General features: G+C 39.3%; 1 long non-coding RNA gene across 3 annotated transcripts in view; it reads right to left on the reverse strand.

Moving 5' to 3' along the window:
• LOC134477305 (uncharacterized) overlaps positions 1–21,210 on the reverse strand; it is a 52,366-nt gene extending 31,156 nt beyond the window's left edge. For all 3 annotated transcript variants that reach the window (XR_010049273.1, XR_010049274.1, XR_010049275.1), the window contains exons 1-2: positions 20,720–21,210; positions 5,055–5,300 (exon numbers count right to left, since the gene is read on the reverse strand). This is a non-coding gene — a long non-coding RNA (uncharacterized LOC134477305). The remainder of the gene's footprint in view (positions 1–5,054; positions 5,301–20,719) is intronic.
• Between the last annotated feature and the right edge of the window lie 411 nt (positions 21,211–21,621).

The raw sequence follows: 21,621 nt of genomic DNA on the forward strand, positions 1-21,621 counted from the left end.
TATCTTATTTCTATAGATCATTCATGTTATGGTTTGTGTCTAGATGTTCTCCCCAAACAGTCATGGGCAGTAGGCTTTTCAGAGGTAGCTGAATCTAGAGTTTGTGATTGATTCATAGTCCAATGCCAATGCCGGGATTAAGGGTATGTGTGAGTGCTATATCCACCCTACAGTGGACAACCTGCGTACAATGTAAGAGACAGAAAGAGTTTTGTCTCTCACTTGTTGCTTTGCTGTCTTTCACAGCCATGAACTGTTGCTCCTCTACCATGTGTCACTCTGTCTTGGAGCCAGCAATTATGAACTGAAACCTTTACAAACTGTGAGTCAAATAATCCTTTCCTCCCTTAATTTATGGATGTTGTGCATTTTATCTCAGCAATGGAAAAAGTAACTAAGATACTACATGATATAAATATTTCTATTTTATGGATAAGAATATTAGACCTTGATTCTTCAGGGTGTCCCAAAAAAAGATGTTATATGCTAGAAGCAAGAAAGGTGACAGACTATTGAAAACTATTTTGAAAAATGAATTCCCAACATGTAGCCCTCTCCTGACCCCTTTCTTGCTGTGTATTTGTGTGGTGTGTATCACTGGGGATTAAACCCAGGGCCTCAAGAATGCCGGTGAAGCAGTCTATCACTCAGTCACATCCACAAAGCCCTAACTGAATCTCCACTTTTTAGTAGCATTGGAAAATAATCCACACCATATGAAATTAATCTAAAAATTAGTTGTTAATTATATAATGGTTACAAGAAAATTTTCTATATCCATGTTAAATGTGATGCTTTAGTCATCACTTAATTCTTTGCAAAAAGGGCAAAGTAACTAATATGTTTTAAATGCCTTTTTAGAAAGATTATCAAATACATTGGAAGAGAATGGTCATGTCATTTAAAGTTGGCTCACCAACTAGTACTTCATCCATATAGAATTTGAACTACTTTACTACAAACATAAAACTTGAGTATTTAAATACTTCCGAATTCATTTTTATTCTTTTGGGAACAATTCCTAAGAATACACATGCAAATTGCTAACAATTTCTCTGAGATTCAGTCCAGATATTCTATGATAAGAAACCAAAGTATACATTTAGTGACTAGTATTCTTGTGGCCTCAATTGCTTCTGAAACTGCCCTAGAATTCTAAAAAATTAATCAGACTTTGTTGAAGTCAAAGCTATCTTGATTTACGCTTACTCTTAAAGACTTCAAGCCTAGAAAATAAAAGAGTTTTCAGTGAAGTACAATCAAGAATAGTATCTGCACTGTAAGGTGATTTATGGCAAGCATTTCCTGTTGTGGAGAGTTACAGGGAAAGGAAGATAAAGTCCAACCTTTGAGGAAAGGAAAGTTGTAGGAATGTCTACAAACAGTTCTGCCTTTGAGAGCTCAACTCACCGTGCTGTGTATGATACATGTTTCTCCACTTCACACAAAGTCATTAACATTTTTAAGCTATTATTTGTACCTATCTGAGGCTCCTCTAGTGCTGTCAATGAATATACTTATTTTGGTAAAGGCTGTGCTCTTTACAAAACAGGCAAGGAAAGAATCCAACTGCTTTATTCCACTAGAGTAAATATTTGTTGCAGTGAAAAGATATTTCTAGCCAGCCTACTGGAAAGAATCTACTTCCTCACCATATTCTCATGAAAAACAATTCAATCATGCTCTATTAGGAGCTGATCTTTCTTACAAAACCCACTAGGTTCTCCAATTCTGTGTTCTTGATGAAAGAATGAATATATTGTATTGCCTACAAGATGTTCACTTATCCACTGTAGCTTGCATAAAATTTGAGAGCCATGTAGGAAGATATGTACAGACACAAACAGGTATTTCCTAAAACTTAAACTTGCAAATTACTTCCTGACAAAGGATTCATGGCCTAATATAATATAAAAGTTTGTAGTCACTGGCTATCCTGATTCCTGATGCCTTGTTAGCATAATAAACTATTTCATAAAGGGATATGCTCTGTTTGCCTTTTATATCAGCCTGATACACAGTAGATAGCAGCAGCCACTCAGTAACAACTGTTTCATTTTCATGATGTCCTGGGTATGCACTGTTGGAGCATCCTTTCCTTTACAAATTGATTCCACAGCATTGACGGCCAAGAAGGAAGTGCATGCATGTAGGTTACTCTTCAGATTGACTACATTAACATCTACACGCTGCCAGATGCAGCTGCACACACCTGTAATTCCAGTTCCTTGGGAGGTTGAAGCAAGAAGGTCACAAATTTGAGCCCAGTTGGGCAACTTAGCAATTTAGTAAGACCTTGTCTCAGACATAAAATAAAAAAGGGCTGGGACGTAGATCAGTATAAAGGCTCATGTTCAATCCCTAGCACCCCCATCCCCCCCCCCCAGCACACACACACAGTGGAGGCACCAAGTAGCACCCCCATTCCCCCCCCCCCCCACGGTGGAGGCACCAAGGTGGGGGGAGTTGGTTAGATCACTGGTGGTGCTGCTCTTGGAAGTGATTAAGGAAGTTCTCATGGAACCTGAGTTAGTTCTCATGAGAGCATGTTATTTATTATAAAAGAGAGCTCAACCTGAATTGCTCTCTCTGATTTGTTCCTACATGCTCCCGCCATGGTGCATCCACCATGTGACGCAGCTACAAGGACTGTCTGAAGCCAGTGCTGGAGCCGTTTCTGTGAACCTCCAGAACAGTGGGTGAAATAAACCTCTGTTTTAAAAACAAACTACCCAGAGCTGGGTGTGGTGCCCCACTCCCATAATCTCAGTACTTTGGAGGCTGAGGCAGGAGGACTGCCATTTGTTAATTCAAGGCCAATCTGGACCACAGAACAAAACCTTGTCTCAAGAAACTAAAACTCTTAAAAAATAAATAAACTTCCCAGCATCGTGCGCTCTTTATAGTAAGAGAAACTAATAAACCGTCCTGCAGAAGCATACTTCACATGGAAATCCAAATTTGTATATTATAAATTAGAGAATGATTAAATGTTCTTAATTTTGTCAAAAAAATTAGCCCCAGAGTCACTCAGATATCACCTTCTTCTGCTGATTTTAACACTGTTCAGTTTGCTTTCTTACCTTTTTTTGGGGGGAGGGGGCTGCAGTGGGGACCAAACTCACGACCTTGCACTTGACCAGGCAGCTCTGTGCCGCTGAGGTTATTCCCAGCTCTCTTATCATATTTGCTGATTAAAGGAGTTGTGCATTCTCAGGATAATACCTGTAAACTTTTATAAACTCAACTCTGTTCTTAGCAACATACATTTAAAGAATGAAGAAGTACAAAAATCCCCAGAGTGCTTGACCTGAGTTTAACCAAACACCTCAGCCTTTCGTAAGTTGTCAAACAGGCTATTCCTACTTGTTTACCTTTCTTTCTCCAAAATTGTCTGGTAATAAAACTGATGACAAATGGAATTGAAGAGGAAGAAGAGAAAATCTGGCAAATTAGTTTATTAAAAGTTATGCAATTTTAAAATAAGTCAGAAAGTTCATACATTTACTTTTAACGCTGAAAAAAGAAAGTAGTATTCCAAGTCACACAAAGTTAGAGGGTTTGTTGACTCAATACCGTGGGAACTAAAGGGAAATGAGTAATGATATGGTATATAGTACCCTAGAATATATGTGTGTGTACTAGAGGATGAATGTTTTACACTTAGATACATTCCCAGCCCTTCTTTAGTGTTTTATTTTAAGATAGGTCTCACTAAGTTATTAGTTGCCCAGGCTGGGCTTGAACTTGTGATTCTCTGCTTCAGCCGCCTAGAGATCTGGGACTACAGATGTGCACCGTCACACACAGGTTGAGTACATGGCATTGAAAACGAGTAGCGGCTGTTTACTCTCAGTCAATTGTACTTCCACGCAAGAATGTCATCCCTGTGTTGCAAATCTTTTGACCCTTCAATAGAAAACTGTGGTAAAACTTTTCTCTTTTTTGGGAGGGAGGTGGTTATATGAATCGGATTGTACGTGATAGCAAGTACTCCACACTAAGCTGTCCCCATTGCACAAACTTTTAACTCTTAAACAGGAACTTTTTATTACAAATTTTCAAGGAAAAACTTCCAAGTTAGAAAGAGTCTGCAACCCACATTTAGGCAAAAAGTGTGTACTATGTGGACTAATCCTTCAAATCTTGGTCTAATATTAATTTTATATTACTGGGCTAGGCAGAACTACCTTAAAGTACAATGCTAACATTCCCTGGGTAATTCAACAAGAAAAATACTAGACACTCCTAGAAACATACTTAGGATTTAGAAATAGTATTCAGAGTGGTAATGGGAAAACTAAATAGAAAGACAAACATGAGAAAGGAGATTAACACTCCCATGACCTCATATCAGGACTTAATACAGTTAAATGCTATTAGTTTCTTTACTTTCTACTTAAAGTTTGAAAGCCAGAATGGGCTGAATTATAATGGGACAGAAAAACCAATCCTTGATGAAAGTATGGTTTCTTGACTTTGTTATTACATACTTAGCTGACTGGTGATTATCAGCATATCTCTGATAAGTAGAAAAAAATTTAAGAAAAGTGACAAATCAGTAGCAACTACAGAGAAGGCTGATAAGGTTAAATATGATCACCAAATAAATGAAATATTTTCCTTATAAATAATATACCCAGGATATAATCTGATCGATTACAATCAAAGTAGAATTTGATTGGCATAGAAAATATGTCTTTAAAGAATTGATCTGACCAGTACACTGTGAAATAAAGCATTATTCCCTTTCCTTTCTTACTTGTGATACAGATAAAACAAATGTCTATTTTACCTGGAAAATATATTTTCAAAAACTACAAAAGATCTATCACTTTTATATAGATCCATTCAGGTTTACACACATTTATCATCATATATGTAAAGACATAAGCCCACAGGCGTGTTTGGCCATCTCAGGTCAATCATTAACCTCTGACGACTGTGTTACTGTCGTGAGCAGAGTAGATGTCTGACTCATTTTTCAGTGGTCAGCTGTGGAGGGTGGTACCGTGAGAAGATTTCTGTCTTTTGTCCAAAAGAACAAAACTCACCTTTCAACTGGCAGATACATCAACAGACACTTGGCACTAGCGGCTTAGAGAATGTGGTTCTTCTCTAGCATTGATGGTGAACCGATGGCACACGTGCTGCAGCAGGCTGTTGGTATCACTAAAAGCTCGTAAAGGTTCGCCATCACTGTCCCAATCTCCCAAGCTACTGTCATCTAGATGCATGTGATCAGCACACACAGCGCTGAGAAAGCAGAGTCCAGGCTGAGCTTTCAATCCCAGGTGGCACTGAGGACAAAAAGATGGAAGAGGATTAGACTGATTTTCAGTTGAAATGCACGCTTCAGCAGCTATAATCACAGTGCAAATTCAGGCCTTTTTTTCAGTATTGCTATTATTTATTTCAGCAAAGAAATTGCTTATGGAAACAGCAATGGCTCCTGATGTTTAACCCAAGAGGAGCTAAGACAGGTAAGGATGGAGATAGTGTCAAAGGGTCTCAGTAAAGCTGGCCCTCTGACCATTCTTGAGGCAGGCTGCCTTAGGACGGAACCCAGGGATCAGTTAACACATGGAGACGTGCACTGAGTGCTCCTGTTAAGACTGTGTATTGAAAATCAGATTTCAAATGGTCAAAATGCTGGGCCCTGTAATCCTGGCCCCAGTTTTCACTTGGTATCTGAGCAGAGAAAAGCTTTTCATTTAAAAACAAAAAGATACTGTGCTGAGAGAGATACCAAGTACCTTATCTCAGACTCTGAGTCATTATCATTATCCATGAGTCCCAAATATCAGTCAAGTTTAATTAAAATCACTTCCTCTGCTCTTTTGTTGGGGAGGTAGTGCTAGGATGAACCCAAGCGTGCTGTACCAGCAGAGCTACACCCCCAGCCTCTTCATGTTTTACTGGGAGACACGCTTTACCTAAGTTGCTCAGGCTGGCCTTCAACTCATGATCCTCCTACCACAGCCTCTTGAACAGCTGGGATTGCAGGCATGCATCATCATCCCTGGCTTTCAACTACTTTTAAAACCTGTCTCCACCCAGGCATGGTGGTACATGCCAATAATCCTAGCACTTGGGAGGCTGAATCAGAAAGATTGCTGTGAATGAGGCAGCCTGAGCTACATGGGGAGTCCAAGAGGAGCCTGAACTACACAGTAGGGCCCTGTCTCAAACAACAACAAAATAAAACATATATCCATATCCGACTCCTAGAGAATTGAATTCAGATGATTCATGTTGGAAACCATGAAGTTGTATTTCTTTTTACTCTTTTCTTCTTCCTTGAAACAGCCTGAGACAATCACTGACTTATTTTATGTAGCCCTTTCGTTATTACTTAAGTCTTTAGAAACTTCATTGCACCTAAACACCAACAGCCTATAAATTAGTGCAGAAGGCACGTTACAAATCTGCAGGAAAGAAGTTGCAACATAACAGAAAAGGCACTAGAGCTTGCTGTGGCAGTACTCACCTGTCACCCCAGCACTCTGGGAGGCAAAAGCAGAGGATCACAACTTTGAGCCCAACCTGGGCAATTTAGCAAGACCTAATCTCAAAATAAAAAACAAAAAAGATGGCTGGGGATGTATCTCAGTGCAAAGTCCCTAGGCTCAATCCCCAGTATGGAGGGGGGAAATAGGCATTGGAGTTAGATTCAAGGCCCAGCATTATCCATTCTTACATATTCTTTTGGGGTCCTCTTCTATTGATTTGTAAAGTGGGAATGTCATGGTTTATGTTGGTGGCCCCCAGGCCTCATGTATTTGCATTGTGCATTTGTGATTGGTTCATTGTCTAGTGCTTGGATTGATGGTGTCAGTGCTCCACCCACATAGAGGTGGAGCCAGGATGTAATGTAATGGCAGGAAAAAGGTGTGTCTTGCTCTTTTGCCGATTTTTGCCTGGCTGTTTGCAGCTGCCATGAACTGCGGCCCTACCATGCCATCCTGCCTTGGAGCCAACTGAGTATGGACTGAAACCTCCAAAAACTGTAAGAAATAAACCTTTCCTTTCCCAATTTGGTGCATCAGGTATTTTGTCTCAGCGACAAGTAAAAAGTAACCAAGACAAGGAATAACTGCTCCATTTGCATGTGCCCTGTATGCTAATACAGCTCCTCATGTTAGTCTTCAATAAATATTCTAACACACACTAAATTGTCCTGTGTGACCACAGAGGGCTGTCATGATGACTGTGTGACAGACCAGGTGGTGCCCAGGATCAAACCACTGCCGATGCGTGGGCTAGGAAAGTACTGAGTGACCCTGGTTTTATGGCAGGAAAACAACTCTTCAGACTAGCTTGCTTCTCTACTTAAGTTTTACATTGCAGGTAACTAATAGCAACGGTCAGACACACAATTCACTGAAACCATTCCACGTAAGCAAAGACAAATACTTCCTCATTATGCAGTGAAGAAATGTTGCTTTTCACTAGTTCCACGATGCCCATACAGCATATAACGTAATTAATATGACTCCTTTATTGGAAAAATGTGTCATGTGGTTCTGAGACATTAAGAAATGGGGCTGAGTGGCACAGAACAGGCTAAAATACTTTCAGGGGCAGAGAGGGAATACAAACGAGTGAATCCATTATTACTTTTAGCTAATGCCAGAGTGAGATCATAGAGCAAAGGTGGTGAACATATGGAGTGCGAGCCACAGAGGCTGTTATCACTGAAAGCTCTAAAAGCTTTGCCATCACTGCCATAGAGGGTTCTCTGCCAAAAGTTTCCCAACTTTAAACATGTAGCACAGGTCAAACAGTGTCTATACTTGGCAACTTCTGAGCTAAAACATTCTAACACTAATGGAAAGTGCCAAGCAAATGCTCCGATGTGTTGGTCTTGCTGGTGTCACTACACCTGGTGTGTTATCCAGCACAGGGTGTGTTACACATTACAGGATGGCTCGGGAGCCAACACCAGGGTCAAACGCCAACGCCCATTTCCATCAATGTGAGGTGGGCAGGTTACTTCTGGCCTCTCGGGGGCACCTCATCCGTACAGAAGCAGGTCCTCTCGTGATGAGGATTAAAGGAGATGACACAGGTGTTCCCACCATGACTTGCAGAGTGAGGAGTTAGCCATTCTCACACTCACAGCTGAGGTGTCAGGAGAGGCTGACATCCTGAGGGTCACTGCTGCTACCAATCAAGGAGCACAGGGCCTCCCAAAGGCAGTTAAGTGCGTCCTGTGAGGATCTTCAAATTGTTTTGCATTCTATTTTAGTTGTGAAATTAAACCAAAAATGAGAACAGAGGGGCAAATGAAGCCAATGTAGAGAACTACGGGGTTACTTGTAATCCTCAGCTCCCTAAGATGGGCAGGAAGGGGGCTGGGGATTTAGCTCAGCAGCATAAGCGCCTGCCTTGCAAGCAGGCAGTTGTGAGTTCGATCCCCGGTACCGATAAAAAGGAAAAAAGACAAAAAAAAAAAAAAAAAAAAAAAAAATGGGCAGGAAGATCTTGTGACAGAGAACAAAAGGAAGTTCTAGTAACCCTTTTGAGACATACCGACTGGTGACTGGATTTTCCTGACGTGTGTGGTGAAGGTGGTGGCAATTCATGGCTCCTGAGTTTTTCTTCCTTTGTACCATTTACTTTGTTGGGACTAGGATATATTTTCCCATCCTAGCAAACTTTCCCTAAAATACTTTCATATACATTGTTTTTAGGCTCACTTCATTTTCTTTCCAAATCCATTTTATTTCAAAGATAAAAAGAAAAAGAAGAAGGAAAAAAACGACAAAAATGTCAAAACACATCATCAGGACAGCAATGGTACATGCACATTGTCATCATCAAATCATTCACCCAGAGCACAAGACATCTGCATTCAATTGTCCAAACAGCACCAGCACAAAGATTTCTTTTCAGTGAACTCCTTAGTATAACCATCTTAACTATTTTTATATACATATACATATATACATATACATACATACACATATACATATTTTTTCTTTCAGATTCAAAACAATAATGAAACAATATGATGTTTATACACATGTGTCTTATTTATTTCACTAATAAATATGTTCTCAAATTGCATCCATATACCTATAAAAGTCTCACATTTATTCTTCTTTATGGCTATATAGTATTCCATTTGTAGAAAAATATGTGATGATTTTATACAGTGGTGTAATACACAGCCATAAATAAGGATAAACTTGAAACTTTTTTGTGGTGGTGGTACTGGGGATTGAGTCCAAGGTCTTCTCACTGACATACATCCCCCCAGAAATTGTTACTTTTATTTTGAGAGAGTCTCATTAAATCCTAAGTTTGCCAGGCTGGCTTCAAACTTGCCATCCTCCTGCCTCCCAGCTTGTTGAGAATATGGGTATGTACCATCATGCCTATATTCTTTGTTTTTTTTAAATTTTGTTTAAAGAGAAAGAAAGCAAAACAGAAAAAAAAGGTAGTAACAATACAGAATTCCAAAGGAAAAAAAGAAAAATATAACACTAAGAAATTACATACTGTCATCTTAGAAATAGTTGTTCAAGTTACAAAATTAAAGCATACAAAGTGGACATTCAAGCAGTGAGACTGAAGACAGTTCTAATGAATGATTCAACAAAAACTTAGTAATATGGTCATCTATCTTACACACTTAAACATACATGCAGTTATATCCTTTGGAGAATTTTCTTTTCCTCTCTTTTTTACAATAGCAATTACACATTTTGGGTTTTATTACTCCTATACTTCTTATTACTTTTTACACTAGAGACACAATGTGATATTTATAAATATGATTATTTATTTCACTAATGAGGATAGTCTCAAGTTGCCTCCATTTACATATGAAGGCCTCAAGATCATCCTTTTTATAGCTGAATAAAACTCCATTGTATAAAAATACCACATCTTTTGCATCCACTCTGCAGTTGATGGGCATTTTGGTTGTTTCCAAGATTTAGCTACTATAAATTGTGCTGCTATGAACATAGGTGCACATATATCACTGTGACATGACCTTTTCACTTTTTCTGGGAAAACACCCAGACGGGAATAGCTGGGTTGAATGGAACTTCTAATCCTAGTCTTCTGAGAAATCTCCATACTGATTTCCACAGTGGCTGCACCAGTCTAAACTCCCACCAACAGTGGAGAAGTGTTCCTTTTTCCCCCCACAGCCTCGCCAACATTTGTTTTCTTGATGGCAGCTATTCTTTCCGATGTGAGATGAAATCTCAATGCTTTTTAATTTGCATTTCTCAAATGATCAGTGATGGTAAGCATTTCTTCATGTATTTATTTGCCATTTGTATATCTTTATCTGAGAAGTTCATCTCAGATGCTCATTTTTGGAGAGGGTCTTTGAATTTGGGGGGGCTTGATGTTTTTCAATTCTTTATATGTTCTGGATATAAGTCCTTTGTCTGAGGGATTGCTGGCTATAATTCTTTCCCATTTTGTGGGTTTTCTTTTCGCTCTGTTGGTGATTTCTTTCTTTTTTTTTTTTTTTGTCTTTTTCCTTTTTATCGGTACCAGGGATTGAACTCACGACTGCCTGCTTGCAAGGCAGGCGCTTATGCCGCTGAGCAAAACCTCCAGCCCCTGTTGGTGATTTCTTTTGAAGTACAAAAACTTTTTATATTATGAGATCCCAGTTGTTGATTCTTTGAAATGTTTCCTGTGCAATTTGCATTTTGTTCATGAATTCTCTGCCTACCTTTATGTCTCCAAGGTTTCTACCTACCTTCCAGTAGATTTAATGTTTCTGTTTTAATATTTAGGTCTTTGATCCATTTAGACTTTAGTTTTGTGCATGGTGATATGCATGGGTCTAGTTTTAATCTTTGGCATGTGGCAAACCAATTTTTCCAACATCATTTATTAAAGATGCTATGCTTCTTCCAGGGAACATGTTTGTCAAATGTCAGATGGCTGAGTGTGTTTGTAGTTGTGTTTGCATCTTCTAATCTGTACCATTGATCCTCAGGTCTATTTCTTTGCCAGTACCATGCTGATTTTATCACTGTGGCTTTGTAGTATAGTTTCAAGTTAGGAATTGAGATGCCTCCTGCCTTGTCTTTGTTGCCCAGAATTGCCTTTGCTATTCTAGGTCTCTTCTGTTTCCAAGTGAATTTTAGGAGTGTTTTCTCTAGATCTGTGAGGTATGTCAATGGTATTTTGATTGGGATTGCATTAAATCTGTATAATAATTTTGGGAGTATGGCCATTTTCACAATGTTGGTTCTTCCTAGCCAAGAGCAAGGAATATCCTTCCATTTTCTAATATCCTCTTCAATCTCCTTTTATAGTTTAGCATAATTTTCAGCATATAGGTCTTTTATATTCTTGGTTAGGTTGATTCCTAAGTATTTCATTTTTTTTAGATGCTGTTGCAAAAGGCAATATTTCCATCATTTCTCTCTCAATGAGTTTTTTAGTTTGTGTACAGGAATGCTATTGATTTTTGAGTGCGGACTTTGTATCCAGCTACACTGCTGAATTTGTTTATTACTTCTAGTAGTCTTTTAATGGAGTTTCTTTGGATATCCTATATAGAGTATCATGTCATCTGCAAATAGTGATAGTTTAACTTCTTCCTGTCCTATCCTTATTCCTTTTATTTCTCTCTCTCGTCTGACTGCCCTGGCTAGTATTTCCAGAACTATATTGAATAGGAGTGGTGATAGTGGATATCCTTGTCTTGTTCTTGATTTTAGTGTGAAAGCTTTCAGTTTTTGTCCATTTAGCATAATGTTGGCTGTTGGTTTGTCATAAATGGCCTTTGGGAGATTGAGGTAAACACCATGCATTCCGAGTTTCTGAAGGGTTTTTATCATGAACATGTGTTGATCAAAAGCTTTTTATGCATCTATTGAGATGATCATGTGGGGTTTTTTTTTTTTTTGGCTCTGTTGATGTGGTATATTACATTTATTGATTTGTGTATGTTAACCCATCCCTGCATTCCTGGAATGAATCCCACTTGGCCGTGATGTATAATTGTCTTGATGATTTGCTGCATTCTATTTGCTAGTATTTTATTGAGAATCTTGGCATCAGTATTCATTGGTGAGATTCACCTATCATTCTCCTTTTTGGTTGGGTCTTTCTCTGGGTTTGGTATGAGAGTAATACTTGCTTCCAGGAATGATTTAGGGAGGACTGCTTCCTGTTCAATTTCATTGAAGAGTTTAAGGAGTATTGGCATCAGATCTTCTCTAAATTTCTTGTAGAATTCAATTGTGAATCCATCAGGACCTGGGCTTTTCTTTGTTGGTGTTATGGATTAAAAACTGGTGGTCAACTTAATGCCAGCTGGATTGCATGGTGCTGAGCATAGATGTCCCACCTGAGGAAAGTTGCCAGCATAAATAGAGACATGGAAAGGGAGAAGCTATTGCATTGAGGTGTTGAGCCATTGTGGGTTCTCCTACATGTTGCTGTTTGAGCAATTAGGTTTTCCTGGAGAAGCTCTGGTCCTCACATCAAGCATTGCTTCTTGGCTCCAGAGGGGAAGAAATGTGCTGCTTGGTCTCCAGGATAAAGTCGTCATGCTGGCTTCCTGGCATGTACTTGACTGTGCTTGTCATCAGAGGAGCTTGGGGCCTCCGTGTGCCTGAGGATGGCTGTGTGCTTTTCAAGACAATCCTGGTCTTTGTTGTGCGTGACTTCTGGGCTCCAGTGTAAAACCCTCAACCTACCAGCACAGCTCCTTCACCCTGCTGGCATAGACTTTCTAGCTTCCACTGCTGACCTTTGGGCCTTCGCAGCACAAATCTGTAAAAGAGACTGGCGTGAGTCCTTCTTGTGGGCTCTACACCTCCAGTGAGACTCGTGGGAGGCACTGTCATGAGCTCTGGGTTTTCATCTGGACTCATGTGGGACATTGCTGTGGGATTCAGGCCCTTGGCTAAATATTCTATGTCTTTAGTGTTATAGATATATTTCCTACATTTTCTTTGTTAACTCTGGGTGGCCATCATAAAAATATTATAAATTCCATGTCCTGATTCTAATTGTTCTCTATACAACCTGACTACAATAGTTGATAAGTATTTTTTTAAATTTTATTTAAGGAGAAAAAAAAAAAAGAAAAGGGGTACAAGTTATACAGAATTTCAGAAAAAATAAACAGTAGGAAATCACTAGTTAATAAATTACATATTGTCATCTTAGAAATAGTTGTTCAAGTTAAAAAATTAAAGCATATAAAGTGGACATTCAAATAGTGAGACTGCAAAGAGTTCTGTTCAATGATCCAACAAAACTCAGTAATATGGTTATCTATGTTATACACTTAAATATATATGCAGTTATATCCTTTAGAGCACTTTCTTTTCCTCTCTTTTGTACAATGACAATTACACATTTTGGGTTTTATTACTCCCACAGTTCTTATTACTTTTTTTGAAGAGAATAAAGCCAAATGTGACATAACAAAACAGAGTCAGTCAAATCAAAAGGATGGACATAATACATATTGTAAAAACAAAAAGCAAGGTGATCAACAATGGTTACCATAATGCCTCTTGCTATCTTAAAAAGAATTGTCTATATCATCAGTTATAATAAAATTGAACAAAACAGTAAAGAACAAAACCATAAAACCAAAACATTGGAGGCATTACAGGACTTCAAAAGAAGATAATAATCAAACCAGAATAGACATCATAATGAATCTTATTGTCTTCATAGTTGTTGCCTATACTCTCGAACCTGGTAGTATCAAGCAAAACAGAACAGAGGGAAATCAGTCAAAACAAGATGGTGAGAGCAATACAGGGCTTCAAATCAAGTTAATAGGAAATCAAAATGGTTTACTATAATATATCCTGCTATTTTTATTTTTCCCTTAATTAAAAATATAAAAATAAAAAAGTAAATAATTAAAAAAGGAGATTGAGATAAAAGAGGACATAACAGCAAAACACCACAGGTCAAAACATAACCATTTAAGCAAAATGTGTTTCACTACCAGATATCCCGACATAAAAGTAGTTACCATAGTGTCTCTTTCCTTGAATCTTTAAGTATAACTTCATATACTGTAGCATCAAACATATTAAGACAATGTAAAACCATTGAAGAGAATGACAATATTACAGGGTATTTAGAACCAACCTAACAGAAAATGAACAATGGTTTCTGTATAATCTCCTTGTCTATAAAAGTTTTTGTTTGTACTATCACATATAATAAAATCCAATAAGATACAACCTGTTAAGACCGATGGAGACAGAAGAACAAAAGCTTGATGGGACTTCAAAACAAGATGATATTCAATCAGCACTAGCTATTATGATGTCTTGTTTTCTCCAAAATAGCTGTTCCTACCATCCAACCCTCTCTGCCTCATTTCTGTTGAGCTCTTTTTCTGTCATTAGTTGTCAGTTTGTCTTCTTCATTTTGATTTCTGCTCCATTCATTGTAGCCTCTCTCCCACTGTTTCTGGAATCTTGGTATTTTTTTTTTAGAATTCCTACAGTATTCTCTGTAGAGTTGAATTGGTGGCTGCAAATTCCCCTAGTTCCTCTTTATCCTGGAAGCACCTTGTTTTTCCATCAATTTCTAGGGACAGTTGTGTAGGATATATCAATCTTGGCTGGAGGTTATTATCTTTCAAAACTTGAATTATTCCCCACCCCACGCTCTTCATGATTTGATGGTTTGTGCCGAGAAGTCTGCTGTAATTCTGATGGGTGTTCCCTTGTAAGTGATCTGTTTCTTGTCTCTGACGGCTTTTAATATTCTGTTCTTATATTGGATTTCTGGAATTTTGATTATTATATGCCTGGTGTTGTTTTGTTTGGGTTGTAGGTGGCTGGGGTCCTGTATGCCTCATACATCTGAGTATCTTTACCTTTTGCTAAATTAGGGAAATTCTCCTGGATTATTTCTGTGAATAGCCTTTGTAGTTCATTTGTTTGTGTCTCTACTACTTTTTTTACATTCTTAATTCTTAAGTTATAGATCCTCTTATCATCTTCAAGCCTTTGTATTATTGCTGTTAGTTTTCTTGTTATTTTTAAGAAGTTTTTCATTTCATGCTCCCACATTACAAATCTGCCCTCCAGTTCAGATAATCTATCCTTAGTTTCTTTCAAGCTGTTATGCCAACTTTCAAAAGAGTTTTTAGTTTCCTGGTAATCTCTTTGAGCCTGCTTTATGTATTCTGTGTTTTCTCTATTTTCTCCATCAAACAATTCTCTCCTTTTTTTCTGTTCTTCCATTCCACCATCTGTTTTTTTCTTGGGTGGTGCTTAGCATTTCTCTAACTATTCTATTTATATCTTGCTTTAGGTCATTAAATACTTCACTTTTGAACTCGTCTATGAGGCTCCGGAGATACCACTTTATGTCTGTTGGTGCCGTGTCTGATACTGCATGTTTTCTGTCCTCATTCTCCTTTGCATTTACCTTTCCTGGATCAGTATTCTCAGGATTGGGGACCGAGGACCCTTTCTTGTTGCTCCCTCTTCCCATACTTTTTGTTCCTTCCATACAAGTGTATATAAGAGGCCCAGTTTCTTTCTTTGTTGGTTACAGTTTGTTTGAATCTGCCAGCTAGATATTCCCGCTCACTGCAGTGTACTAGGGAGACACAGACTTGGGCAGCCTCTGCTGGGCCCGCCCCTCCAGGTCAACCTACTGAAGGCTTCACTGCTAGGGTGCACCGCCAGGTGCTGGGACCTGGCTTGGGCTAGCCTACTGGATCTTAGTCAGCCATGTCACCTAGGTCAGGGCTCTCTACCAATCCCACCTGAGAGGGGAATATGTGACTAAAGTCACTGCAGCGTCCTGCTCCGGCTAGTCTGCCCCGTCCCAGAATGTCCTCTGTTACAGCCTCCTAGTCTATGGAAGGGTCCCCGTTCCTCTCACTCACCACAGGTCGATGCAGGGCTCCCTGCCAGTTCCACTCTCAACTCCCTTCGCTGATTCCCACTCTCAGAGATTTCGCCTCTCTGTCCTTGCTGTGCTGATTTCAGACGCAGCAGTGGCGGCAGGAAATTCAAATCGCCATGCGGGTTTCAGCCTCCACTGAGATTTTACCTGTTCCAGTTATAGCACCGGGATTGCATTTCCAGTTGATTTTTCTCAGCTTAGTTCATTCCTGGGTCGGCAGGGTATATCTCCCTTTGCTTAGGACTCCTCATACCGCACCATTCCTAGATTTTAAGCTGGGTATCTCAGAGAGCCTCCGTAGCTGCTGTTATCTATCCGCCATGTGCTCCCGGAAGTCCGATAAGTTTTTAATTATGTTTTCAATTTCAATAGCTGATATTGGGTTATTCAAAATTGCTATATCTTCTTGGTTGAGCTTTGATAGTACATATATTTCTAGAAATCTGTCCATTTCCTCTGGGTTTTCCACTCTATGTGAGGAGAGATTTTCAAAGTGGGTGTTCATGACCTTTTGAATGGGGTCTGTAGTAATGTTCCCCTTTTCAGTCCTTATTGCATGAATTAGGGTTTTTTTCCTTTTCCTTGATAAGGTTACTTAGAGGTTTGTCAATTTTGTTTATTCTCCCAAAAAAAAACAGCTTTTTGATTCATTAATCCTTTGTATTTTTTTAATTTCAATTTCATTGATTTCTGCTCTAATCTTTACAATTTCCTCTTTTCTATGAGCTTTGGGTTTAACTTGCTTTTCTGTTTCTAGAAGCTTGAGTTGAAGCATTAGGCTGTTTATTTGTGCTCATTCTATTTTCTTGATATGACAATTTATTGCTATATATTTCCCTCTTAAGATCATTTTCATTGCATCTCACAGATTACAATATGTTGTTTCCACATTTTCATTGAATTGTAGTTATTGTTTTATTTTTTCTTTAATTTCATCTATAGCTTACTGGTTGTTCAGAAGGTTGTCACTTAATTTCCATGTATTTATACAGGTTTTGCAATTTCTTTTGCCATTAATTTTCAATTTCAGTGTGCTATGGTCAGATATTACACATGGGATAATTTCAATACCTTTGCATTTACTTAAGAATGTTTTATGGGATAATATATAGTCTGTTTTGGACAATGTCCCATGTGCAGCCGAGAAGAATGTGTATTCTGATGTGGTTGGGTGGAATACTCTGTAAACATCTATAAGTCCATTTGCTCACAAGTATGATTCAGTTCTATTATTTCTTTGCCGACTTTTTGTCTAGTTATGTATCTCTTTGTGACAATAGGGTATTAAGTTCCCCTGTTATAATTGTGTTCTTGTGTATTTGGTTTTTCATGTCCATTAGTATCTGTCTTACATAGTTGGGTGCTCCTGTATTTGGTGCATACATATTTATAATTGTTAGTTCTTTCTCTTGAATTTTTCCACTAACAAATATGTAGTGACCTTCTTTGTCTCTTTTAATCATTTTCGGTTTGAAGTTCACGTTGTCTGCAAATAGAATAGTTACCCCTGATTTTCTCTGGGTTCCTATTGCAGGGAATACTGTTTTCCATGTTTTGACTTTTAATCTATGAGTTTCTTTTTGGGTCAGATGTGTTGCTTGTATACAGAATATTGTGGGGTTATGTTTCTTGATCCATTCTGTCAACCTATTTCTTTTGATAGGTGAATTGAGGCCATTTACATTTATGGTATAACTGATATGTACTGGCTTCACTTTGCCATGTTATGTTCCAGTTGTTTGTTTTCTGCTTTTCCCCTTTGTTTAATTGCTTGTCCTACCTGGTGTTTTCTTTCTGTTGTTGTTCTGGGAATTATGGTCATTTTTATCTCTATATAGTATGTCTTTCAACACTCTTTCTAGGGGTGGTTTGATGGACATAAATTTCTTCAGGTGTTCTTTGTCATGGAAGTATTTTGATTCCCCATTAAATCTGAATGAAACTTTTTCTGGGTACATCAGTCTAGGTTGAAAGTTATTTTCTTTTAGGACTTGAAATACCTTACCTCAAGCTCATCTTGAGTTGAGGGCTTGTGCTGAAAAGTGTGCTGTGATTCTATCGGGCTTTCTTTGATAGGTGAGTTGTGTCTTTTCTTTAACAGCTTTTAGTATTTTGTTTTTATGCTGCATGTCTGGGTTCTTAATTATTATATGTGTGGTTGTAGATTTATGTTGGTTGTTATTGTTTGGTGTTCTATATGTCTCACTTATCTGCATATCAGATTTTTCCCCCTGCTATTACTATGTGAATATCTTAGTTATGTCATTTGCATTGACTCCCACATCTTCACTGATGCCTTATATTTTTTCTGTTGGCATTATCTTGAAGCTGCTGGATTGTCATTTCATGCTGTTTTATTATTTTCAAAAGTTCTATCATTTCATGATTGCTAATCACGATCCTATCCTCAAGGTCCAGAATTCTATCCTCAGCTTCATTTAAACAGTTTTTCCAGCTTTCAATAGAATTTTTTTGTTTCTTTTATGTCTTTTTGAGTTTGTTTTATGAATTCTGCTTGTTTTCTATATTGTTTGTTCAAGGTTTCAATCAGTTTCCCATGCTCCTGTACTATTTTTTTTTTTTACTGTATTTTTTCTTTAGCTGCACTCACAATTCCTTTACTAAGGTTGTTATTTCTATCTTTACATGGGAGAATACTTCTAATTTGATTTCCTATATAGCCTCATGAAGTTTTTTTTTTCTTTATTTTCACTTGCTATCTTTTCAGAGCTTTCCTGTGTGTTACTTTTGAAGTCCTCTATTTCATGTCTCCTCTTCTTGCACTTGGTAGACTAGATGTTTGAGATTACATTTTGCTTTTTTGTTTTGCCATTTTCCCCTTTCAGGTTAATATTTGGTCCTTCAGTCCCACTAGTGTCAACTGTTGGTAGTGTGTATCTTGGGGTCCTAATGTAAGGTTGATATTTGTCCAATTGCTGGGTCCCTCAATGAATAGGTGGCCAGTCACCTGACTTCCCACTGCAAGACTTGTTGGGTGAGTCCTATGCTCTTCCTAGGCTTATAATCCTAGGAGTACTGATGAAAATCAACCCCTAGTTCCTGCTGTTATTATGTCTTCAGGTTGTTCAGAGTCACCAGATCTCCCTGTTTATAGTATTTGTCTCATCTGGGACCTTACTGTGTCTCTGGGTGCCCCACAGGCATCTTTAATTTTCTCCAGGTTGGGGGAGGCTTTGTTGGCATCCTCCTCAACCTACCTAGTATTGTCTATGTGGAGGAAGGACTCACCCATCCACTTGCCAAGCTCGCCTATGGCCTACTTCTGGAGGGGGCTTCTCTATTGCTCTTGTTTACTCACTGAAGGTGGCAAACTCTATTCATATTTTAGGGGCAAACTCACCTCACTGATGGAAGCCTGCTGAGTTCTTCTTACTGAGTCTCCCCTCGATACTGCATGGTTAATCCACTGCAATCCAAGGTTCTGGTGGGAGTTGTGGGAGCTGAAGATGAACAGCATTGCTAGGTCCAGGAAGTGGGGGTATCCCTGATGGCAGCAGTGGGACTGTGGGGCATTTGTCATGGGTCAGATTCCTACGTCCTGAGGTGGGTAGCCAGGACTGTGGGACATGGGAGGGGCCAGGTTCTGGCCCAGCTCTGTGTGCACCTCTGGCTGGAGATCCTGAGTCCCACAAGGTGGTCTGAGGAGATGGTGGGAATCACAGGAGGGACCCGGGTTTAGCTCCGCCCCATGCGCGCCTCTGGCTGGAGTTCCTGGGTCCTGCCAGGTGCTCTGCAGAGACTATGTGAGTTGCAGGAGGGGTCTGGGTTTCTGCCTTCATTTTTGATAAAGGATGCCAACATTTCCATTTATATCAGATGCCAGAACATTCATTTGTTTTTAGCCTAGGCAGTTTTGGTTTCTCTCTTCAAACACACATTAATTTTTGCTGGCAGCAAAAACACAAAGCAAAACCTTACTTGACTGATCAAACAAGATTATACAGATACAAACATTCAATTTAAAGTACAGAAAGGCAGAATTCTTTTCTCAAGTTTAAACATGGAAATAGTGTGTCTTTTCTTATAACAAAACTACCTATGCAGGTAAATTTAAATCAGTATCTTGTTGCCTGCAACTAAGTCAGCTTTTCTGAGGACTAAATCCATTTATTTCTCTGTCCCTTCAGGAGAGAAGTACGGCATGGGCTTATTGTGCTATTCCAGATGGTGACTAACCTTTCAATATTTGTGTGCCAAAGTTGTGGAAACCCTATCAATATTTTCAAGGTTAAAAACAAACAAAACAACAAAAGCATACTGGAAAACAAAAGAAAAATTTAATTACAAATCAAGTTTACCTGTTAAATATTTCCTGGAAGTCCTGATGCCACCAGCAGGACCTCCCAGGAGGCAAACTGAATTCCTTCCATCCCTTAATTTTCAGTATACTATAGCACTACAATTATTTTATGTCATATTTAGGGGAAGGAGGACAATATACAAACAACTGTACATCCCTAGATGTTTCACAGAAATGTGCTGGCACTGGAGGACTCAAATTGTACACACTGCTGATCACACCCAGAGTACTAGATGAAGTACACGTTCTCTCTGTGAGGATCAAACGATATGGGAGTGTTGCTGACTCTGAAAATATTATACTGGAGCATCATAAATGTCATTTAACTGGATAAAAACACTTTCCGTCACTGTAAGCCATAAAGATACCTTTAAAAGAATACTAGCGGCTTTCCTCTGAGCTACTAAATATGAGCCCATAAATATGACTGACCCGCCCCGCCCACACCCAGGGCAAAGGTGAATGTTACTATCGCATCTTTACGAGGAACTCTCCCTTTGTTCTTACCAGTTCGGTCTGGGTTTTGACACTGTGTCAGATATCAGGAATAATACGGTGGGCCTCAGATGAACACCGCGCATCCATCAACCAGGGCTCTGGGAGGAAAGCCTGAGAAACGAGGGGTCCTTCAACGTCATTGCCATGACCCTTCTCCCCAAGACGGCGGTGATTCAGGTCATTTGCTAATTTCTGGGCACCAGGCAGCTGCAGAGTGGGCTGGGAGAACCGCCTGTACCAATGGCTGACGCGCTGACGGAGAGCAGCAGCTCGGCGCTGAAGGCGCCCTTCCCCTGACTCCAGAGCGCCACCGTCTGGTCTCCCAGCTCCTCCCGCCCCCAGGGGAGAGCTGTGGAGAGGGAGCCTAGCTCGCTTTCCGAGGGGGCCCGGGTTTTGTAAAGGTTAGGGCCACAGCCCCTGACCTTGCTGTAATCTTTGGGGATGAAGCAAAGTCAGAAAAACTTGATTTTACCCGTGTTGGAGGAGGAAGATTAAGCCCAGGGTGCACACCACCAGGAAAGCTTGGTATTACCAAGAGGATTATGAACTTCGGGACTCCTGAGAAAACCTTGATAAGCTTTCATTCTGAGGAGTCTCCAGAAAGGGATTAGTTACCACCTCCTACAGGTGAGTTTGTCGTCTGTGCATTCATTTTTCTACTTTCCTTATGCTTCCTCACCCCTAACTTCCACTGAGAAATTTAAAAATGGAAATAAATTAAAATAATCCTGACAGGATTACGTGAAAGCTTGTTGCACAGTTCCTAGTTTGCAACTAAGGTTGTAAAACTAACCTGCCTCTCTCTTCCATCCAGCCCCCTCTGTGGTAGTGAAGACTGAGTCCGTGGGATCATCTGACTCTACACCTCATCCGTGCTAGGCAAGTGTAGTCTGAGCAATAGACTACATCCG

Source organism: Cavia porcellus, unplaced genomic scaffold (assembly GCF_034190915.1).
Source record: "Cavia porcellus strain 051 isolate PalLab524CR breed Dunkin Hartley unplaced genomic scaffold, mCavPor4.1 scaffold_8, whole genome shotgun sequence".
Taxonomy (NCBI): Eukaryota; Metazoa; Chordata; class Mammalia; order Rodentia; family Caviidae; genus Cavia; species Cavia porcellus.